Source organism: Protopterus annectens, chromosome 2.part2 (genome assembly GCF_019279795.1).
Source record: "Protopterus annectens isolate FY-2018-M chromosome 2.part2, PAN1.0, whole genome shotgun sequence".
In the NCBI taxonomy this organism is placed as follows: domain Eukaryota; kingdom Metazoa; phylum Chordata; order Ceratodontiformes; family Protopteridae; genus Protopterus; species Protopterus annectens.
In genome coordinates, this window is record NC_056730.1 from 560,010,505 (window position 1) to 560,034,860 (window position 24,356).

The window sequence follows — 24,356 nt, forward strand, 5'->3', positions numbered from 1 at the left end:
AGGAATAGGGCACATTCCTAAGAATGAAAAAAGAACAGTTGTGTAAAATCTTACCATAAACATAAATGTCCTTTCTCTTCCATGCTGCAGTATTCTTAGTGTGGGATTCCCCACCTCAGGCGAACCGAACGTTGGCTGCTATACAAAAGCTTAAGCCTGGTTGCTGTAGGTGCGTGGGACATCACACATAGGGTCATAAATAAGGGACTTAAATGTGACGTCTGCACGCACAGACGTCAGATCTTGAAGGCCAGTCAGACAGTCCCAAAGAGAGTAACAAGTGATGTCAGACAGAAGTGTCAAGTGTCATATGCTGGCTAGTCCGCTCTTGGTGAAGGTTAGAGCTTCTTAGTACCTAAGAGTTATGTCCGTATTTCAAACTAAATACAGGGGATTGGAGAGAGGGAAGGAATACTGCCACATGGAAGAGAAGGACATCCACGGTTATGGTAAGCTTTTACACAACTATTCTATGCCCTTCCAATTCCTATGTTGCAGTATTCTTAGTGTGGGAGAGTAAAAAAGCTTAGTGGGAAGGGTGGAAGTAGAAGTGGAAGATTCCAGAAATCCCTGCAGGATTGCTCTAGAGAAGCGGTTCAATTTGCAGTGTTTGGAGAAGGTGTGAATTGTGGACCAGGTGGCTGCTTCCAGAATTGATGCTGTGTCCATCCCTTTAAGAAAGGCTTTGGAATTAGCCATGCCTCTGGTGGAGTGAGCTCTCACTCCTTGAGGTAACTGCTTATCATGGAGAGAGTAACAGAAGGAACTGGATTTTCTGATCCAACATGAAATAGTTTGGAGACTGCCTTGCCCAGAGCCCTGGGATGTAAGGAGACAAATAGTCGAGTTAGATTTTCTGAAGGACTTGGTTTTGTCTAGGGAGAATCTAAATGTCTGTGTACATCCAGGGAAGGGAAAATCCTCTCATTATTTTTAGTTGAAGACGGGAAGAAAGAAGGAAGGTGAATGAATTGATTTAAGGACAAATCATTGACCAGTTTAGGCATGAAGGAAGGTTTAGTGCGTAGGGTCACCCTATCCTTGTGAAAGGTAGTGGGGGGGGGGGGCAGGCCATGAGGGCCTGTAACTCTGACACTCTCTTAACGGAAGTAATGGCCACCAGCAGTAGTCTTCTGTGTACACATTTGTAAAGTATCAGCGCTAGCTGGCTCAAATGGGGCCAGTGTTAGTTTTTCCAGAACAAAGTTGAGGTCCCAGTGTGGTGGAATGGGTTTTCTACGTGGTCTGATGTGTAAGACCCCTCTCAGGAAAAGTTTTACATCCAGCCTGGATAGCAAAGTGGGATCTAGATGCAGGCAAGTTGAAATGGCTGAAAGGTGGACTTTCACAGAAGAGTAGGAAAGGCCATCTTTAATGAGTTCACAGACATAGGCAAGGACTAAGGATGGGTCTGCCTGGCTGGGGTCACTGTCCTTATGTAGACACCACTTGGAGAATCTCTCCCATATGATAAATATGATTTCCTAGTAGCAGGTGTCTTGGCCTCCCTCAGGACTGTAAGCACGTCCTCCAAGTCGTGGTGTCTGAAAGGGTTTAGAAGTTTATCACCCAGAGTGTTAGGACTAACATCTTTTGGTGAGAGTGAATTAAAATTCCCTTTTGTTGTGAGAGTAGGTTCACCTTGTGGGGTAACTTGTGGTGATTGCCCTTGGTTAGTAAGAGAAGTAATGGGAAAGTACAGTTGTGTCCACTTACCATAAATGGAGATGTTTGAGTGTCTTCACTGTTGCAGTCATTACATTTGGGTAATCTGCTGGCAGGTTGCCCTCAGTCGGCCTGATTAACAAAGTCTTGGGTCCCAAGGGTTGCTGTCCCTTCTTCCATGACGTCAGGTCGTCAGGGGTATAAAACATGCAGCCGACACCATTACATCAGTTTTTCTTGCCCCAGATGTCAGGTGCCCCCCAAATGGGGAGCAAAATATATGTATGTACATATATATGTATGTATATATATATATATGTATGTATATATATATATATATATATATATATATATATATATGTATATATATATATATATGTATGTATATATATATATATATATATATATATATATATATACACACACACACATATATATATATATATATATATATATATATATATATATATATATATATATATAATTTAAAACTCAAAAAATATACCTACAAGCAAAAGCAAATACATCCAAAAAGGCTTTTAAGCATAGTAAAAGAAAGGAGAGGTATAGCAAGAAAAAAACAGGGGGCTGGAGGGTGGGTAACCAGGACTGCAACAGTGAATACACTTGAACATCTCCATTTATGGTAAGTGTACACAACTGTACTATGTTCTTCATGTTTCACTGTTGCAGTCATTACATTTGGGTAGAATCCCAAAGCTATGGTTGGGAGGATGGATTTATACAGCATTAGGAGCAGCTATAAGGCCCTGCAGGACAGCAGTGGCAAAGCCAGCTTTTGATTTAGAGAAGAGAGGTAAATGGTAATATTTGGTGAATCTATGAACTGAGCTCCAGGTAGCAGCTTCTAGAATGTCTCTGATAGGAACCCGTCTGAGAAAGGCTGCAGAAGTAGATGCAGCCCTGGTGGAATGAGACCTGATCCCCTTGGGGATAGGTTTACCATGGTGCATATAGCAGAAACAAATACAATGGCTTATCCATTTGGAAATACTCTGCTTTGAAATAGCCTTTCCCTCTGTCCCTGCAGCAAATGCCACCAATAGTTGTTCAGATTTTCTTAGAGATTTCGTCCTGTTTAAGTAGAATCTAAGTTGTCTGTGTACATCAATGAATTATGAATCCGCTCACCCTTGTTCTGTGGATTGGGGAAGAATGTTGGCAGATAACTGGTCTGATTAAGAGCCACACTGGATACCACCTTAGGAATGAAAGATGGATTGGTCCTGAGAGCCACCCTGTCCGGATGAAAAATAATGAAAGGCTCCACTGCCATAAGAGCCTGTAATTCTGAAATCCTTCTAGCTGAAGTGACCGCTAAAAAGAAAGCTGTTTTCTAGGAGAGAAATTTTAGGTCTGCAGTAGCAGCTGGCTCAAAAGGAGGTAGAGTGAGTTTTTCCAAAACAAAACTGAGGTCCCATGCAGGAGTTGGTGCTCTCCTGGGAGGTTTAAAATTGCGGGCCCCTCTGAGATACTGCTTTAGCAGAGGATGAGAGAAGAGGGGAGGTTCTGTGTTGTAGTGAGCTGAAATGGCAAAGGCATAGATTTTTACGGAAGAAAAAGATAGGCCCTTGTGAAGCATCTCAGTTAAGTATTGCAGAATCTGAGGAATATTGGACATTGCTGTGCTTATTCCTTGTGATTGGTTCCAGGCATAGAATCTTTTCCATTTGTCAGCATAAGATTTTCTAGTACTAGGCCTTCTAGCCCCCAAAATGACATCCATTACTGGTTTGCTGAGGGATGCCAAGGGTGAAATTAGTTGATTAGCCATGCTGCAAGATTCAGAGTTTGGAGCGGAGTGTGCAGAATTTGGTAGTTCTGCTGAGACAGTAGGTAACTTGTCTGAGGCAGGTGCCACGGAGGAAGGTGTGACACATTGCACAGGAGTGGGTACCAGTGTTGGCGAGGCCAGTCTGGAGCAATCAGAATCATTTTTGGTTTGTCCTGTTTGACTTTTAGTAGAACGTTGGGGAGGAGAGACAGAGGGGGAAAAGCATAGACTTTCCAGCTGAATGATACAACATCCACTTTCCAAGCTTTTTTGTGATGAATTCTTGTGCAGAATTTGTCCAACGGATAGTTCTGGGCTGAGGCAAAAAGATCTATGTCTGGATTCCCCCATTTGCGTGTCAACATGTTGAAAACTTGTGGTTCCAGTTTCCATTCGTGAGGGTCTATAAGATTTCTGCTTAGTTAGTCTGCCAGAGTATTTAGCTTTCCTGGCAGGAATTGAGCTTGTAGTTGTATTGGATAGGTCATAGCCGTGTCCCTCAATGCCACGGCTAGTCTGCAAAGGGGGTAGGAATGTGTACCCCCCTGCTTGTTTATGTACCACATAACTGTGGTGTTGTCTGTCTTTATCATTAGTTGTCCTAGATGAAGGTAGTCCTTAAAGGCTGTCAGAGCATTCTGTACAGCTAGCATCTCTTTCTGATTGATATGTAGGTGCATTTGATTTGGGCTCCATTTGTCCTGAATGCACTTCCCTGCCAGATGAGCCCCCCAAGCATAGCCTGATGTGTCTGTTGTTAGGGTTTGGGCGGCATGGGGTGGAGTGAATGGCAGTCCCTTGTTTTGGTGGCAGGCCTCTGCCCATCATAGGCACTCTAGTTGCAGGCAAGGTATAATAGGAATCATTGTTTCCAGGCTGTGACAATATTGACTCCATAAACTTTAAGTACCAATGAAGTTTCCTCATATGCAGTCTTGCATATGGAATTAGAAGAATGCAGGAGGCCATGAACCCCAAGGCTTGCAGATAGCAGGGTTTTTGTGGCCACCTGTTTGAATTAAGTCATCAACTGAATTTGCTTTTCTGGCTTAAGGTAAGTCATCTGGGCAGTTGTATTCAAGCTTGCACCCAGGAATGTAATTTTTTGAGAGGGTACCAGTTGTGATTTATTTTCGTTTATGGGGTACCCTAGACAAGTTAGAACTTTTAGTTATGTACTTACCATAACTTTAGATGTATGGGATCCATCTCGCCTACATTCTCTACAGATGGGTTCGGAGCCGATCCTCGGCTCCGACTCGGCCGTTATACAATAGAACGCAGTCTCTTATTGGCTGAGTTACCTCATATCCCAGGATGCACCACTACTACTTCCCCAGATCTTGTTTGTCTGCACTCATGCTCACAGACACATACTATTGTCATAACATACTCAGGTCTTTGAAGAGAGGAAAGAAGATCAATTTCGGATCGTCCGGTCTCTCCTGGTCTACAAGGCAGGGGGAAGGAGGGTGGGTTATTAGGAATGTAGGCGAGATGGATCCCATACATCTAAAGTTATGGTAAGTACATAACTAAAAGATGTAATGTGATCCTATCTCGCCTACATTCTCTACAGATGGGACAGCGTCCCTAGCACCTAATTCCTGGGTGGCTCACTGGAAAACACTCCTGAGAACTGTGGAACCGAAGGAAGCTCGACCCCTGGATGCCACATCTAATTTGTAGTGAGAAACAAAGGTGTGTGAAGATGTCCACGTGGCAGCCGCACAAATGTCGCCAATAGAGAGCTTGGAATGAAAAGCTGCCGAAGTGGCCATAGCCCTAGTAGAATGAGCTTTAACCGGAGCTATGAGCTCCTTGTTTGAGATGAGATAAACGTGAGTGATGCAGTCCCTGATCCACTTGGCAATAGTGACTTTTGTGACGGCTTTGCCTAATCTATTATCCGAAAAGGACACAAACAGTTGATCTGATTTTCGTGCTTTGTGTGTCCTATCCAAATAGAAGCGTAATTGTCTGTGCACATCTAAGCAGTGAAAAGTATATTCAGCTCAATTCGAATATTTGGGAAAGAAGACCGGTAGCTCTAGTGACTGTTGTAGACAGAAATTAGAACAAACCTTTGGTATAAAAGATGGGTGTGGTCTAAGAGATACTCTATCCTTGTGGAATACCAAGTACGGTGGTTTAACACATAGGGCCTGAAGCTCTGAAACCCGTCTGGCTGAAGTGATAGCAATTAGAAGGGCAGTTTTCCAAGAAAGGAATTTCAGATCACAGGTTGCTGCCGGCTCAAAGGGGGATGAGGTTAGAGCACCTAATACTACGTTCAGGTCCCACGGAGGTGCAGGTTGCGAATTGGGGGGTCGTAGAAGCCAAGCTCCTTTAATAAAGGCTTTACACAACTTGTTGCTCATTAAAGGAGGTTGCACACTTTCATGAAAATTGGAAATAGCCGCCAATTGTACTTTGATGGTAGATACTGAGCAACCTTGCTGGAACAGGGAGGCTAAAAACTTCAGTACTTCTGATACCGAGGCTGTCATTGGGTCTAATCCTCGGAGTTGGGCCCAAATAGCAAACCTCTTCCATTTACTGCTATATATCTTCTTTGTAGAAGTCTTGTGGGCCGAAGACAAGATGTGCATGACTTCAGGGGCCAAAGACTGGCTTCTAACTATGGTTGGAAGAGGAGTAGCCAGGCCGTCAACTTCAACGAATGGAGGGACTGATGGAGTCGTCCTGACTGATGAGTCAAAAGGTCCGGAACTTGGTCCAGGAACCAAGGACTCTCCAATGCATACCTGTGAAGAAAGGGGAACCAGATTTGCTGAGGCCAGTATGGGGCGATTAATATCATTTTGTTTCTCAAGCGAATTGCCTTCTGAATCACCTTGGGGAGAAGGGGAACCGGTGGAAAGGCATATAGCAGACCGGAGGGCCAAGCGTGGACCAGAGCGTCCTTGGGAGTCTCCCGCGGAACTGGGGCCAGAGTGAAGAAGTGGTGACATTTCGCATTGAGGGGACATGCGAAGAGATCGCAACAGGGGACTCCCCATCTTGTGAAAATCTGTGTTATCACTCTGTTGTTCAAGGACCACTCGTGAGGGGAGAGAATAGTTCTGCTCAGTCTGTCGGCTATCACGTTGGATTTCCCCGGAATGTGCGTTGCCATCAGAAAACGCTTGGTAGCAATCGCCCAATCCCATACTCTCATGGCCTCTCTGCAAAGGGGATAGAACCTGGTTCCTCCTTGCTTGTTTAGGTACCAGACTACCGACATGCTGTCGGATTGAATGGCAATTGTACCCTGGGGGAGGTGATCGTGCAGCGCTTGCAACGCTAAAAGCACTGCCCTCATCTCCAGGATATTGATATGAAGAAGACTCTCGTCGGGGTGCCACATGCCTTGGACCGACCTGTCCAGATAATGTCCCCCCCACCCTGTCTGGGAGGCGTCCGTAGTCAGCGTGGCAGAGGGGAGTGGGGGGACGAAGGGCCGCCCTTGATTCAGATTGGAGGATAGAAGCCACCAACGAAGATCCTGTTTGCACGTGTCTGTGATCAGTATGCGGTGACTGAGGGGAAGGTCCTGATAAGACCACTGGACTGAGAGGAGCCACTGAAGTATCCTCATGTGCAACCTTGCCAAGGGGACCAGAAGAATGGTGGCTGCCATGGAGCCCAACAGTTGTAGGACCATTCTTGCTGGAGCACGACGTTTGAGGATTAGAGCCCGGACCTGAAACTGAAGCGTCGCGATCCTTTCAGTAGGGAGATAGACTCGCATCTGCCTTGAATCTATTTCTGCACCAATAAACAGAATACGCTGAGATGGTTGCAATACAGATTTTGACCAATTAAAGGTGATTCCTAAGGATTTGCCCAGTGCGATAGTGGCTGCTAAATTTTCCAAGAGTAGATGCCTGGAGGAGGCAGTTAGGAGCCAGTCGTCTAGGTATGGAAACACCTGGAATCCTAGACTTCTCAAGTGAGCAGTCACGACTGCCAAACATTTGGTAAACACCCTGGGGGCTGTGGTGAGACCAAAAAGCAGTGCTCGGAACTGAAAATGACTGTCTCCTAGGCTGAAGCGTGAGTGTCTCCTCGACGCCTGATCTATCAGAATGTGATAGTAGGCGTCCTTGAGGTCTATGGAGCACATCCAAACACCTTTCTCCAAAAGCGGGAGAATGGATTGCTAAGTGACCATCCGGAATTTGGACTTTTTTACAAATCGGTTTAGTTTGCTGAGATCCAAAATGGGTCTCAAGTCCCCGGTCTTTTTTGGCACCAGAAAGAATCTTGAGTAAGTTCCTGATCCGGCCTGGTCTGCGGGGACAGGTTGGATGACCCCTTTTTGAAGCAGCTTTGATACTTCGTTGGCTGCATGATCCCGTTGACTGGGTGGTGGGTCCGGGATTCTTTGGACTGGTGGGGGAGGTTGAACAAAGGGGATGGAGTAACCTCCGGCAATGATTCGAAGCACCCATTGGTCCTGAGTAACATCTTCCCAGGCCTTTAGGTGCTTCGAGAAACGACCCCCGACTGGCTCCGGAGCTGCACAGTCGGGTACTCCTTCAGGGATGCTGGAAGGAGGAGGAGCCACGAAAGGACTCGCGGTCTCCAGTGTTGCGGGGCCTCCGCCGCCTCTGGGACGGCGTCTCCTGAAAAATTTCCTCCTCTGCCTCTAGAAGGGGATCGCTCTGCTGCGAATAAGGCTTCTGAGACTTACGGAACCACATTTTCCCTCCCCTTCGGGCCTTGGGATAAGGCCTGAGGGGAGTGGAAAAGCGGGCTCCTACGGCAGCCAAGTCTTACCCTCCTGTTCGCAGCGAGTCAAAGTGTCCTTTACCTTGGGTCCAAACAATGAGGACCCATCAAAGGGGCGTCGGCAAAGGAAGACTTAAAGGCCTCTGCAAAATGACACAGGCGTAGCCAGGCTTGTCTCCGTAGAGCAACACCTGTTCCAGCCGCTCTACTCGCTCCTTCGGCCGCATAGGAAATGAGCCTCATGGACGAGTTAGATAATGAGGATAGGGTAGCCAACTGAGAGTTAACCGTCTGGGCTAACTGTTCAGGTAGGTTACCTGAGAGGGAATCCGACAGCTCCTTGATCAGATCCCTCTGTAGTCTGGTGAAGTGTGCCAGATAATTCAGAGACCTTAATGTAAAGGTCGCTGAAGAAAGGGTACGCTTGCCGTACCAATCCATGCTCCTAGACTCTTTATTAGGGGGATGGATGGACGTCGAAGCCTCTGCCACATCTTGTTGGGTGGCAGATGCCACCACCATAGCATCTACAGCCACACCTTTAGATAAGAAATCCTTGTCCGGGGGAGCCGAGAGAAACTTATTGGGGCGAGCAGGCACCGGTTCCACAGAATCCGGGTGTTCCCACGCCCTTCGAGAGACCAAATCCAGAAGCTCATCGAAGGGCGGAGACACCCAGGAGGCGGAGGGCTGAGCCCCGAAGGCCTTGAGGAAAACCGATGTGAGGGACTCATCAGGGGAGTCGACGTGTTTCCTCTTACACTGTCTCTTCCTGGGAGGTTCCTCCGAAAGGGTGTCGGAGGAACCTCCAGGAAGAAGGGAACCCCCAATGGGGGTAACCTCAGGCCCAGGGGCTCCGCTGTCACGAGACAGGGGGATTCCAGAAGCGCCAGTCTCCATGCCCAGGGAAGGTGGTGGTGGAAAGGTCGAAGTGGCCACAGAGGATTTGGCCAATGCATTTCTCATGGCATCGAAGGCCGGACCCCCAGAATCCTGGGAAGGTCCAGCCCCCGAGGCCACAACAGTAATCGGAGCCCCCGCAGCCGACGCACCTAGAGGGAGGCTCGGAACCGAAAGGATCGGATCCGAAGCATCCCCCCCGGGGCCGACAGAGGAGGTCCGCGTACCGAACCCTGACTCGAGGGACGGGGTTGAAGTTAGAGTTGGAACAGACTCGATAACCTCCACCGGATCCACCAATACCGACTCCAACGGCGCCGAGGCTGTCGGAGGAGGAATGAGAGTAGTAGGATGGGAGATCGGCTCCAGAGCCAACTGGGCCGGAGCCAAGATCAACTTTGCGAAGATTGGTGACTGAAAGAGCTTCTGAAGCACCCTGTCTACGTCCGAATCGGACATCCTCGAAGAACGAGAAGAGACCGACCGGGTCCGAGTCGACTTCGCCAGTTCCGAAAGACTGGGGGACCGGCTCCGTAATGGCTCGAGGAGTATCGGCGCCGAGGGAGATTCCACTACTATTGCAATCTCCCTTGGAGCCGATGTGGACTTCGGCTCCGAAGTGGAAGTGTCTGAGCGGGCAACCCCCATCGGCTCCGAAGGCGGTGGAGCCGATGAAGGTGGCACTCCTCTCGATGCCCGAGCCCTCGACTCCGAAGCCAGAGGAGTCGAGGCTGGAGACATCGAGGCAGACCGTTCCGCCCTAGGCTCCGAAGTCCGTGGAGCCGACGGAGAACCCTGCCGAGACTTTTGCTGTCGGGTCCGACGGACTGGTCGGAGCCGAAGATTTCTTCTTCTTCCCAGAAGGTGAAGAAGAGGAAGATAAGGCTTCCTCAAAGGAAGGGGCAATAAGCCCTTTTAAGATCAATTTGTTTTTCCTCTCTTGGAGGACTCGAGAGGAAAAAGCGTGGCAAACGCTGCAGGACTCTTGAAGATGTTTGGGACCTAAACAATATACACATAAGGAATGGTCATCCGTTACAGACATTTTATAACTACACTTAACACATTTTTTAAAACCAGAAGGTCTATGCTCTTTAGACATGGTTCTAAAGAAAAAATTAACACCAACTACAGGACAAAAAACAGTTAACACCGACAGCCTAGACTCTAACTTAAACGCCTAGGGTAGGGCTAGGCCCCTCTAACTAAAAAGGAACCTTTTACCAACAAATACACACAATCTTCCACAAAACAGGGTACCAAAACCAATCACACAACAACAGTAGCCGTTAAAACAGCTTTTGGGTGAGTTTTACAAAAAAATTTGACAGAAAAAGTTTCTGACTAAAGGTACTTAGCTCAGCCAAGTCCGAGACCACGTCTATGCTGGAAAGCGGCAAACGAGATCTGGGGAAGTAGTAGTGGTGCATCCTGGGATATGAGGTAACTCAGCCAATAAGAGACTGCGTTCTATTGTATAACGGCAGAGTCGAAGCCGAGGATCGGCTCCTAACCCATCTGTAGAGAATGTAGGCGAGATAGGATCACATTACATCCCTTTTTACAAACATCAGATGCTTTACAAGAATGTCCTTGTTTTCTGCCTGAATTAGACAATCGTCCAGGTATGGATATATTTGAATATTTCTTTGCCTGCAAAATGCAATTATTGGTGCCAGGCACTTTGTGAAGATCCTGTGTGCAGTACATGAGCCAAAGGGCAGTGCAGAGAAAGTACAGTTGTGTACACTTACCACAAATGTAGATGTTCAAGTGTATTCACTGTTGCAGTCATTACATTTGGGTTATCTTGCTGGCAGGTTGCCCTCAGTCGGCCTAAATTCCAAAGTCTTGGGTCCTGCATCAGTTGCTGTCGCCTCTTCCCTGACGTCAGGTCATCAGGGGTATAAAAGATGCAGCCGACGCCATTTTATTTAGTTTTTCTTGCCCCAGATGTCAGGTGCCCCCAAAAGGGTAGGCTAAAAATATGTAAATAAAACATACATACACCAAAATAAGCTTTACCTTCATCTATAAGCAAATGCATCACCTAGGTTGCATAGATTAGAGAAGTAAAGATAAGTTCCAGCAAAAATAAGGGAGATGGTGGGTGGGTAACATGGACTGCAACAGTGAATACACTCGAACGTCTACATTTATGGTAAGTGTACACAACTGTACTATGTTCTTCGTGTTTCACTGTTGCAGTCATTACATTTGGGTTGAGTCCCAAAGCTATGGTTGGGGGGCTGGAGCTAAACAGCATTAGGAGCAGCTATGAGGCCCTGCAGAACTGCAGTAGCAAAGCCTGCCATGGATTTAGAGTAAAGAGGCAGATTTTAATGTTTTGTAAAGGCATGCACTGAACTCCAAGTAGCAGCCTCCAAAATGTCTTTGGTTGGTACTCCCCCTGAGAAAGGCTGCAGAAGTGGCTGCAGCTCTGGTTGAATGTGGCCTAATGCCCTTAGGCACTGGTTTGCCATGCTGTGAGTAGCAGAAACGAATGCAGTGACCTATCCACTTTGAAATAGTCTGCTTGGAGATGGCCTTGCCTTGTGATGCTGTGGCGTATGCCACTAGTAATTGCTCTTTCTGAAAACTTTAGTTTTGTCCGAGTAGAGTCTAAGTTGTCTGTGTACATCCAAAGAATGCAGAATTTTCTCCCCTTGTTCTCTGGATTTGGATAAAAAGTTGGCAAATGAATTGTTTGGTTAAGGGCTACACTGGATACCAACTTAGGCATAAATGTAGGGTTTGTTCTCAGAGAGACACTGTCTGGATAGAAAATGATAAAGGGTTCCACAGCCATGAGAGCCTGTAGCTCTGAAACGCGTCTTGCAGAAGTTATTGCTAGGAGCACAGCTGTTTTCCAAGATAAGAACTTTATCTCCGCAGTAGCAGCTGGCTCAAAAGGAGGTAATGTGAGTTTTTCCAAGACATAACTGAGGTCCCATGCAGATATTGGCATTCTCCTTGGAGGCCTAAAGTTTTTGGCTCCTCTGAGGTACTGCCTTAATAAAGGCTGAGAAAAGAGTGGAGGCTCTGTATTGTAATGAGCCGAAATGGCAGAGGCATGGATTTTAATTGATGAAAAAGATAGGCCTTTGTCCAGCATCTCAGTTAAATATTGCAAAATCTGACGAATATTTGGGACAGCTGTATCAGTTCCTTGAGCTTGGTTCCAAGCGCAAAATCTCTTCCATTTCCCAGCATAGGATTTCTAGTTCTAGGCCTTCTGGCTTCTAAAATGACATCCATCACAGCTTTACTGAGAGGTGTAGTTTGTATGACTACATTACCCGCCATGCTGCCAGGTTTAGGGTCCTGAGTTGGTTATGCAGAATCTGATTGTTTTGCTGGGACAGTAGATGAGGTATTTGAGGTAAGGTCCAGGCTGGGCATTGGGACAAGTTCCTTAAGATCAGATACCAGTACTGGCGTGGCCAGTCTGGGGCAATCAGAATCATTTTTGGTTTCTCCTGCCTGACCTTTAGGAGTACCTTGGGGGGGAGAGGCAGTGGAGGAAAGGCATATACTGATAGGTTTGTCCAGTTGAAAGGTAAGGCGTCCACTTTCCAAGCTTGTCTGTGATAAGTCCTTGTGCAGAATCTTTTTAGTTGATTGTTTTGAGGGGAGGCAAATAGATCTATGTCCGGGTTTCCCCATTTCATTGTTATCATGCTGAAGACTTGTGGATCCAGGTGCCACTCGTGGGGATCCATGAGGTTTCTGCTTAGTCCATCTGCCAAAGTATTTTCCTTTCCTGGCAGGAATTGTGCCTGCAGCTGAACTTGGTAAGTCAATGCTGTGTTCCGTAAAGCCATGGCTAGTCTGCACAGGGGATAAGAATGAGTGCCCCCCTGCTTGTTTATGTACCACATGACCATGGTGTTGTCTGTCTTTATCAGTCGTTGTCCCGGATGAAGTAGGTCCTTGAAGGCTGTCAGGGCATTTTGAACAGCTAGCATCTCTTTTTGATTGATATGTAGATGCTTTTGGTTTGTGGATCAGGTGCCCTGAATGCCTCTTCCTGCCATGTGTGCCCCCCAGGCATAATCCGATGCATCCGTTGTTAGGCTCTGCCTGGCTGGGGTAGTGAGAATGGCTGTCCCTTGTTTTGGTGACAAGCTTTTGCCCACCATCGAAATTCCTGTTGCAGGCAGGGAATTAATGGTTTCCAGACTGTGGCAATGTTGTGTCCAGACACTTTTAGGTACCATTGAATTTCCCTCATAGCAGTCTTGCACATAGAATTAGTAAGATGCAGGATGCCATGAAGCCCAAAGCCTGCAGAATTTTTCTTGCAGATAACTGGGCCGTTGTTGCCATTTCCTTGAAATAGGTAGTCAGTTGCCTTTGTTTGTCTAGAGTGAGATAAGCCATCTGGTCAGTTGTATTTAAGCTTGCACCCAGGAATATTATCTCTTGAGAGGGTACTAGTTTTGATTTATTTTTGTTGACGGTGTACCCTGGGGGCATGTTAAAAGTCTTATCACAAAAGTCAAATCCTGTAGTAGAATGTCCTTGTTCTCTGCTTGTATGAGGCAGTCATCCAAGTAAGGATATATTTGTATTCCTCTTTGTCTGCAGTAAGCAATTACTGGTGCTAGGCACTTTGTGAAGACCCTGGGTGCAGTAGATAAGCCAAAGGGCAGTGCAGAGAATTGGTAATGCTTTGAGCCAGCCTTGAATCTGAGGTATCTTCTGCATGATTGTCTGATTGGGACATGCAGGTATGCCTCTTTTAGGTCTAAAGTCACGACCGAGCCAAGCCTTGCTGCCCAGCATGAGAAGAAGTTGCTGTAAGGTCAACATCTTGAATTTTGGTATATCCAGGAAAGTGTTTAGAATAGATAGGTCCAGTATTGGTCTCCATGCTTTGTCCTTTCTGGGTACCAAGAACAGTCTTGAGTAAAATCCCTGCTCTTGCTGTGGCACTTGTTGAATAGCCCTCATGTCCATGAGAGCTGCGACTTGTTTTTGAGCCTCTGCCCATTGATTTTTTGGCAGGTCTGGCCAACCATTTGCCCTTGGCAGGGTATGAAAATGAAACTTGTAGCCTTGTGACACTATGTCTAGAACCCATTTGTCCTGGGTTATAATGTGCCAGTTTTGAGAAAAAAGTGCTAGTTTTCCCCCTAAGGGTGCTGCCAGAAGATAAGTGCTTGGTGCAGGCAGGGGGAAGTCATTGGGACTGCTTCCTGTATGGTTGTGATTTGTCTTCCCCACCTTTGGAGGTAGAAGCACTCCACTGCTTAGACGTGTAGGAACCTTGCAGCTGTGATCTGCCTCTAGGGCATCTGGATCTGCCCTTTGAGGTCTGTCTGAGACTGGAAAGGACCAATTCTTTGTAGGCCAATGTCTGCTAAATCTAGATGGCTGTACCTGTAAGAAATCCTTGACCGTTTGCATAGATTTAGCTTTGTCCTCCATTTTCTTTAACACCTCTTCTGCCTTAACACCAAACAATGTATCATGTTGTAAAGGAGCATCTAATAATTTTGCTTTAACATGGTCAGGCAGATTTTGTTCCTTTAACCAAGCATGCCTCCTAATGACAGCATCCGTAACAGTGGCCCTGCAGGAGGCCTCCAGAGAATCAAACTCACATTACAAAGTATGCTTTCCAACTTGTTCAGCTGCATGCAATAAATCCTGCATTTCTTTGTTTTCTGCACATTCAGAATTTGCCATCATTTTCTGTTTAGGCAGTGTCATGATATATTGCTGATATCTGAGCATATGAGACTGGCAATTTAAGGCTCTTATAGTCAAAGTAGCAGATGTGTAAATCTTTTTTCCCCATCTATCCAGTGCCCTAGAATCCCTGTCAGAGGGAGTAGGGTTTTTTTTTTTACAGTGGAAGCCTTGACCCCTTTCGGACCCTGAGAAATAGTTTCTGGATCTGCAGTAGGGTTTTTGAAAAGGAATTTATGAGAGTCAGGGACCCTGTAGTATCTGTCCGGCTTAACAGGAGCTGAAGTTAAAGAGTCAGGGGTCAGACTAGACTTCGAGAACACATCATCTACAATGTCTAACACAGGTGGAATAGCTAGAGGCCTGTGTTGAGGTAGTAAAAGGAAGTCTCTGAGCCTTTTCTTAGATTCTGAAAAATCTTGGCTCTCCCAGTGGAAGTGCTCCCTCATGGTATGCAAGGTTTCCCCAAAAGAGTAGTCCTCAGGAGAAGCTGAAGGAGTTGATTCTTCAGCATCAGAATCCTCATGGGGGGGAAGAGAATATTCCTGATCAGAAGAGGAATCAGAAGAAATGGAAACCTGATCTGAAGATTCATAGTCTGTCTCTTGCCTAGACCTCTTATCAGGAGGGGGATGGGAACAACCCCTGATCAAGGTAATTAAGTCTTCGGCCATTTTGAGCATCTGTTTTTTGGGCATGGAGGCCTGTCCTTGTGGCTGGTGAACTTGTTTCTTTGCCTTTAAAGGTGTTTTAGCCTTTGTCTTTGAAGCCGGTTTAATATATAATTGTTTAGGTTTGAATACATCCTCAGAACTCGATGCCTGCTCAGCGGCTCTGGACCCATCTGAGGGAATAATCTCCGAGGCTCCAATACCTTGAGTTTCCAGCGGCCTGGCCAACTCCAAGTTGCCTCTAAAGTAGCGGGCGTCAGGGGCTGCGAAAGCACCTCACTGAGGACCGGCGACTTGCTTAGGAGAAGCTTCATCGGTTTTGGACCTCGGTTACCTGTCTTTTTCTTTTCGTTTTTTGTGAAATCCGGTAGTCAGATGGCTATGTGACGACATTGTATAATTAAATCCTCGCCCAAAGTAGCTTAATGCAAAATCGTACCGACACTTAATAGTGCGTTGGTTAAATCTAGCACAAAACCGACAACTAGCAACGTCGTGGTCAGGGCCAAGGCAAGGAATACAGTAAGAATGAAAGTCCTTATGAGGTATTTTGCTTCCCACAAGAAATACAATTATTAACTTTTTCTGCCATCGGTCTGGAGCAAGAAAAAAGTTTCCCCAATGGGGTACTTAGCTTTTAATGAAGACTTCGGATCTGAAACTCGAACAAGAAAAACTCAGGAGTCGGCCGACCGGCACTTGTGAACTGCTTCTGCTTCGGGCACCGCGTGGCAAGAAAGACTAAATAAAATGGCGTTGGCTGCATCTTTTATACCCCTGATGACCTGACGTCAGAGAAGAGGCGACAGCAACCGACACAGGACCCAAGACTTTGGAATTCAGGCCAAGTGAGGGCAACCTGCCAGCAGGATAACCCAAATGTACTGACTGCAACAGTGAAACATAAGAACATCTGGTAATGCAAGTAGCCTGCTTTGAAGTGGAGGTATCTTCTGCAAGATTCACTGATTGGGATATGCAGGTAAGCCTCTTTTAAGTCTAGAGTTACCAACCAGGCATCTTTGCCTAGCATAGGTAATAACTGTTGAAGAGTCAGCATCTTGAATTTTGGAATGTCCAGAAATGTGTTTAGAGTAGATAAGTCCAGAATTGGACACCATGATTTGTCTTTTCTGGGTACCAGGAAAAGTCTGGAATAGAAACCTTGTCCCTTTTCCTCTTCTGGTACTGGTTGAATAGCCCTCATGTTCATGAGGGACAGAACTTGTTTCTGGGCCTCTGCCCACTGATTCAGGGGCAGATCTGGCCATCCGTTTGGGATTGGCAATGTGTGGAAGTGAAATCTGTATCCCTGGGATACTACATTTAAGACCCACTTGTCCTGTGTAATAACTTGCTAGTTTTCCCCCCAAAGGGGCAACTAAGAGGTAAGTGCTTGGTGATTGTAGAGGGAAGTCACTGAGACCGTTTACCATAGCGAGGTACCCTGTTGGTTCCAGGTTTGGAGGTGGAAGCACCCCATTGTTTTGTTCTAAAAGTTCCTTGTGACTGAAACCTGGTGCCTTTGGAATGTCTTGATTTGACTTGAGTGGCTCTCGAGGGGACTGGAAAGGACCAGTTCTTAGTAGGCCAGTGTCTACTAAATCTTGGAGGTTGCAATTGTAAGGAATCTTTCACAGTTTGCATAGATGCTTTATCTTCCATCTTTTTTAACACTTCTTCAGCCTTATTACCAAAGGAGCATCCAACAATTTTGCTTTAACATGGTCAGGCAGAGTTTGCTCTTTGAGCCAAGCATGCCTTCTTAGCACAGATCCAGTTACAGTAGCCCTGCAAGAGGCCTCCAAGGAATCAAAACCACACTGCAAAGTATGTTTTCCAACTTCTTCAGCTGAATGCAATAAACCTTGCAATTCTTTATTTTCCACAGATTCAGAGATTAACATAATTTTCTGTTTAAGTAGTCTCATGATATGCTGTTGATATTTAAGCATATGAAATTGACAGTTTAAAGCCCTGATTGCCAAGGTTGCAGACGTGTAAACCTTCTTACCCCATCTATCCAGCGCCCTGGAATCTCTATCTGAAGGGGTAGGATTTTTGGCAGTAGAGGCCTTAATGCCCTTGAGACCCTGAGAAATGGTTTCAGGATCAGCAATAGGGTTTTTGAAAAGGAATTTATGGGAGTCAGGAACCCTGTAGTATATGTCTGGCTTACAAGGAGCCAGAGGCAGAGAATCAGGAGTCTTACTAGATTATGAAAAAACATCATCAACAGTCTCTTTTTAAATTCAGAGAAATCCTGACTTTCCCAGTGGAAATGTTCCCTTAAGGCATGTAAAGTTTCCCCAAAAGAAAAATCTTCAGGGGGAGAGGCAGAAGGAATGGAATCCTCTGCATCAGAGTCCTCATAAGTAGGAATAGACAAATCATGTTCATTAGAAGAGTCTGAAGAAATAGAATCTTGTTCAGAAGATTCATAATCAATGTCTTGCCTAGGCATCTTAGGAGGAGGGGGGTTGGCTACCCCTGATCACAGTAATTAAATCTTCAGCCATTTTGATCATTTGTTTTTTAGGCATAGGGGCCTGCACATGTGGCCCAGGCGTCAGTTTTTTTTAGACATAGATTTAGTTTTTGGCCTTAGTTTTGAAGATGGCGTCGGTCTAATATACAAATCTGTAGGCCTGAAAACACCCTCAGAAGCCGGTGTCTACACAGCGGCTCCAGACCCATCTAAGGTAGAGACATCCACGGGTTCCATAACTGAAGCATCTCATGGCATACCAGACTCCGAATGGATCTCAGTAGAGGCCTGCGAATAAGAAGTAGTGGATATTAGGGGCTGAGAAAGGGCCTCAATGAGTACCGGCGACTGGCTTAGGAGAAGCATAGTCGGTTTTGGACCTCGACGGTCTGTCTCTGTCTTTTTCTTTGCATTTTTTAGGTATTCCGGTAGTCGGATTGCTAACCGACAACATTTCTGGATAGTTAAATCTAGAGCCAAAATATTTAGAAGCAAAAATATACCGATGTTTAATCGTGCGTTGATTAAATTTAGGACAAAACCAACAGCAAGGCACGTTGTGGTCAGGGCCTAGGCAAGGAACACAGTACAAATGAAAATCCTTATGAGGTATTTGCTTCCCACAAGTAATGCAATTATTAACTTTTACTGACAAAGGTAAGGAGCAAGAAAAAGTTTCCTGAACGGGGTACTTAGCTTTTAGTTGAAGACTTTGGTTCTGAAACTCGAAAACAAAAATTCCAGGAGTTGGCCGACCGGCACTTGCGAACTGCTTCTGCTTCAGGCACCAGCGGCAAGAAAGACTGATGTAATGGTGTCGGCTGCATGTTTTATACCCCTGATGACCTGACGTCATGGAAGAAGGGACAGCAACCGACGCAGGACCCAAGACTTTGTTAATCAGGCAGACTGAGGGCAACCTGCCAGCAGACTACCCAAATGTAATGACTGCAACAGTGAAACACTTAAAACATCCAGTGTTGACTTGGCCAGTAGGGAGCCACCAGCAAAATTTTTGGTTTGTCCTTCCTGTCTTTCAGTAGGACCTTTTGGATCAGTGGGAAGGGTAAAAAAGCATATAGAAACAGTCCCTTCCATGGAATGCTGAAGGCATCCACCTTCCAGGCAAGAGTAGAGTGATCCTTGGTGCAGAATTTGTTCAATTGTCTGTTCTGGGGGGAGGCAGACAGATCCACTTGGTGTCCCTCATCGGTGGACAATGTCTAGAAAGGTCTCCCTGTTCAACATCCACTCATACTGTAGAGATGTTCTGATGAGAATATCTGCTTGTTGTCCTGAGAGGGGACGTATGAGGGCTGCTGGGTCAAGTTGTGCCTGGAGGTGAGGTCCCAAACTTGTACAGTTATCCTGCAAAGCAAGTAAGCTCTGGTCCCTCCTTGTTTGCTGAGATACATTACTGTGTTGTTGTCTGTGAATATTTGAAGGGGTCCCAGTTGGAGAATAGGAAGAAAAACCTCCAGGGCCAGAAGAACTGCAGTCATTTCCCTCACACTGATATGCTTCTTTTGAAAAGTAGGATTCCATGCCTCCTGTACCCTAAAACCTTTGCAGGTGGCTTCCAGCCCTAGGTCTGATGCATCTGTATGCATAAGTTGGGTTGGGGAGAGGATATGAAGTGGTAGCCCCAGGTTGTGAAGAATTTGTTGAATCCACCACCTTAGCTGTGTTTTGAGGCAGGGCAGAATGGGAATTAGTTGCTCTAGGGAGTGTTGGTGTTGTGACCACACATTTTTCAGGTACCACTGGAACCTCCGCATGTGCATTCTTGCTAAGGGAAACATAGGGATGGTGGCTGCCATCAGCCCCAGGAGTTGCAGGAATTGTACTGCAGATATCTGGGGAGTTAGTTAAAGGTTTTGGAAGTGAGTGGAGAGGGACAGGACTTTGTCCTGAGGAAGCAAAGCCTGCATCAGGTCTGTCCTGATTCTGCAGCTCAAAAAGGTTTGGTCTTGCTGTAGGAGTAAGGAGGATTTGTTTAAGTTGAGGGTGAAACCCAGGTTTAGTAGAAGGGAGGTGGTGAACCTGCGATGAGTTTTGGAGGAGGTCTTCTGTTTCTGCTAGAAGGAGAATGTTGTCTAGGTAGGGATAGATTTGGACACCTTTCACCATGCAGTAGGCAATGGCTGGGGCTAGGCATTTTGTGAAGACCCTGGGTGCAGTAAACAAACTGAAGAGCAAGACTATAAACTGAAAATGAGAGCAGGGTCCAGTAAAACTTAAGAATTTTCTGTTGGAGGGTTTTATGGGAATATGGAGATAAGCCTCCTTTAGATCTAGTGTGGCCATGTAGGCCTGGGCTGGTATTAAAGGGAGAAGAGTTTGAAGGGATAGCATTCTGAAAGATGGTACTTTTAGGAATTGGTTTAGGAAGGATAGAGCTAATATTGGTTTCCAAGGCCAACCTTTTTGAGGGATCAGAAAGATTCTTGAGTAAAATCCTCTTCCTTCCTGTCTGGGAGGAACAGGTTCTACTGTTCCTAATTTTTGGAGGTCTAGTAGAATGGGAGGAAAGAGGTGAATTAGACTTTTGGGTGGAAAGGGGATGGGCCCTGGGATGGGTTTTTCCTTCCAAGAAAGGAAGTATCCATTTTCAATGATAGTCAGTACCCACTGGTCTGATGTGATTTGTTACCAAAAGGGGAGGCAGTGGGGTAGACGGGCTGGCAAAGGTAGATGGTCAAGGTAGTCGCGCACTGTTGGGTGCACGTCTATCCAGAAAAGGCTGTCTTGGAGTAGGCAGAGAGGAAGGAGGTCTGGATAAAGTATGCCTCCTGGTTCCTCTCCTGTGCCTGGTAGAGGAGGGGGTGCCGGGGGAAGGAGTTCTCCTGACAAAAGAAGTTTTTGCAGGACAATTCCTGTAATACTTAGGAACAGGAGACACAAGCAAATGTTTGATGTCCTGCAGCTCCTTACTTTTCTCCTGCAGATTTTTAAAACGTTCTGCAGATTGTTTGCCAAACAAAAGGTTATGGTCTAATGGGGCATCCATAATTTTAGATTTGAAATCCTCAGGGAGTGGTTGTAGGCAAAGCCAAGAGTATCTGCGGAGAACTGAAGCAGAAACTGCAGACCTCACAGAAGCCTCTGCGGCATCATTACTGCACCTAATGGAATGTCTGGCTACCTGAGAAGCCAGTGACAGTTTAGATGCTATCTCAGATTTGGTAGGGCAGTCAGAGGTGGCAACCAAGAGATTGGAGACTTGTGAAACTTGGTCCAGGGCATATTTTACCATGTGTGTTTAGTAACTGATAGCTCAGAAGGGCCAGGGTGGAGGAGGTGTACACTTTTTTCCCAGTCCAGTCCATGCTTTTGCTATCCTTATCAGTGGGCAGAAAACATGCTGAAGGAATCAGTCTGGATTGCTTGTCAGGTGAGACAGCAATAACAGCAGGGTCCGCCAGGTGAGGCTTAAAGTACAGTTTTGTACCTACCATAAATGTAGATGTTTGAGTGTTCACCCTGCTGCAGTCATCACACTTGGGTTATCCTGTCGTCAGGCGGTCCCGCAGTCGGCCGTATTTCCAAAGTCTTGGTCCGACGTCGGTTGCTTTCGCCTCATCCCTGACGTCAGTGCGCCAGGGGTACATATACTGCAACCGACGCTATTTTCTTCAATTTTTCTTGCCCCAGATGTCAGGTGCCCTCAAAAAGGTGATCAAAATTAGTACCGAATGGTGTGAACACTGTACAAACACAAAATCCCTTCAGCTATAAGCAAATACATCAGTAAGGCATAGCAGAGATTTAGCCAGAAGATCAGAGAGGTTGGAGGGAGGGTAACCTGGATTGCAGCAGGGTGAACACTCGAACATCTACATTTATGGTAGGTACAAAACTGTACTATGCTCATCGTGTTACCCTACTGCAGCCATCACACTTGGGTTGAGTCCCAAAGCTAAGGTAGGGTGGAGGTATCATAGAGGGTTAGTGGAGGCAATAAGACCCTGCAGAACTGCAGTGGTGAAGCCTGCCTTGGACTTAGAATAAAGAGGTAAGTGATAGTGTTTGGTGAAGGTGTGTACTGAACTCCAAGTTGCAGCTTCTAAAATTTCCTTGGTAGTAACCCCTCTGAGAAAGGCTGTAGAGGTAGCTGTTGCCCTGGTAGAGTGGGATCTAATGGTAGGAGGAACTGGTTTCTCATGATGGGTATAACAGAACCGTATGCAATGGCCTATCCATTTAGAAGTGGTTTGTTTGGATATAGCCCTCCCTTGAGAAGCTGTAGCATAGGATACAAAGAGCTGGTCAGTTTTTCTGAAAGCCTTAGTTTTGTCCAAGTAGTAACTTGTGAATGTCTAAGGAATGCAAGAGTCTCTCACCTTTGTACTGTGGATTGGGAAAGAAAGTGGGTAGATGGATGGTTTGATTTAAAGCTACACTGGAAACCACCGTAGTCATGAAGGAAGAATTAGTTCGTAGAGAAACTCTGTCTTGATGAAAAATGAGGAAAGGTTCCACTGCCATTAGTGCCTGTAATTCTGAGACTCTCCTAGCAGAAGTTATTGCCAGGAGCAGGGCAGTCTTCCAAGGTAGGAACTGAAGGTCTGCAGAGAAAGCTGGTTCAAAGGGAGGCAACGTTAGTTTTTCCAGAACAAAGTTGAGGTCCCATGTTGGTGTAGGAGCTCTTCTAGGTGGTCTAATGTTTTTTGCCCCTCTGAGGAACTGCTTTAGAAGAGGATGTGAAAATAAAGGTGGAGTCGTGTTGTAGTGAGCTGAAATAGCTGAAGCATGGATTTTAATTGAGGAGAAGGAAAGTTCTTTGTGCAACATCTCTGCTAAATACTGCAGAATGTGAGGCATATGAGGCTGAGTTATGTCTTGGCCTTTAGCTTGGTTCCAGGCAGAAAACCTTTTCCATTTGTCCGAGTAAGCCTTCCTGGTGCTTGGCCTCCTGGCTTCCAGAATAACATCCAAAAACTGCTTGTGAAAGAGGGGCTGGTTGGATGTTTAAAAGATTTGCCAAGCAGCCAGGTTTAAAGTTTTTAGCTGGCTGTGTAGAATCTGTTTGATGTTCATCGTGCATACAGCTGCAGTAATCACAGATGGGTTTTCTGCCGTCAGGCGGGTCCTCGGTCGGCCGAATTCCAAAGTCTAGGTCCGGTGTCGGTTGTTGACGTCAGTGCGACAGGGGTATATAAGACACAGCCGATGCCATTTTCTCCAGTCTTTTTTGCCACGCGGTGTCCGAAGCAGAAGCAGTTCGCAAGTGCCGGTCGGCTAGCTCCTGAATTTACGAAAAATTGGAAACCGAAGTCTTCTTTAAAGCTAAGTACCCCGTTGGGGAAACTTTTCTTGCCTCAGACCGATGTCAGACAAAGTTAACAATTGTATTTCTTGTGGGAAGCAAATACCGCATAAGGATTTCCATTTCCTTTGCATACCTTGTTTAGGCCCACACCACGACGTCTCGGGCTGTCGCTTTTGCGCTACTTTCAATAAATGCACTATTAAGCGTCGGGTGGAGTTCGCCCAACACTTTTTTGGTAAAGACTTTGATTATAAAATGTCGGAGACTCCGACTACCGTTTTGTCCAAAAAACGCAAGGACAAGGACCGACACGCGAGGCCCGCGGTCTCCACCGACACCACGCCAAAACCGGCTACACGTGGTCCGGTTCTCGGCGAGAGCCTATGCAGCCCCTGACTACCGACGACACCTCTTTGGCGGTGTCTTCTGTAACCGAGACCGCAGGTACCTCGGCCCATACCCAGACTACAACTACCGAAGCCACTGTGAGTGCTGAGCCTCCTAATGTGGACAGGTCCACTTCCACCCATGGTGTCTTTAGACCCTCATCTTCCTTTTCCATTAAGGCCTTTACTAAGTCCACATCAGCCATGCATCCCAAGAGGCCTGTTGCACAGGGCCCATCTCCAGGCCCCATGCCTAAAAAGCAGATGCTTAAAATGGCTGAGGATTTAATTACTCTTATCAGGGGTTCCCAACCCCCTCCAGACAAGAGACCCAGAGTGGAGGAAGATTCTCCCTCTTCTGACCAGGGCTCCATTTTTTCAGAACATTCTAATGTAGACGAACACTCGTACTCCCCTTTTGAAGATTCTGTTGCAGAGCAGTCCATTCCGTCAGTATCTCCCCCAGAGGATTTTTCCTTTGGGGAAACCTTGCACACCTTGAGGGAACACTTCCATTGGGAAGGTCAAGACTTTTCTGATTCCAAGAAAAGACTTAGGGAATTTCTTTTGTTACCTCAACATAGACCTCTGGCGATACCTCCTGTCTTGGACACACTTGATGATGTTTACACGGAGGCTTGCCTTAATCCGGATTCCCTGACTCCTGCCCCAGTCAAGCCTGATAGGTACTACAGAGTTCCTAACTCGCACCAATTTCTTTACAAAAGCCATAATGCTGACCCTG

The 24,356-nt window shown here is 46.3% G+C and overlaps 1 protein-coding gene across 2 annotated transcripts in view; it reads right to left on the reverse strand.

The window, feature by feature from the left end:
• RBM27 (RNA binding motif protein 27) overlaps positions 1-24,356 on the reverse strand; it is a 2,498,992-nt gene that overhangs the window by 676,666 nt on the left and 1,797,970 nt on the right. The gene's annotated exons all lie outside the window — the stretch shown is intronic.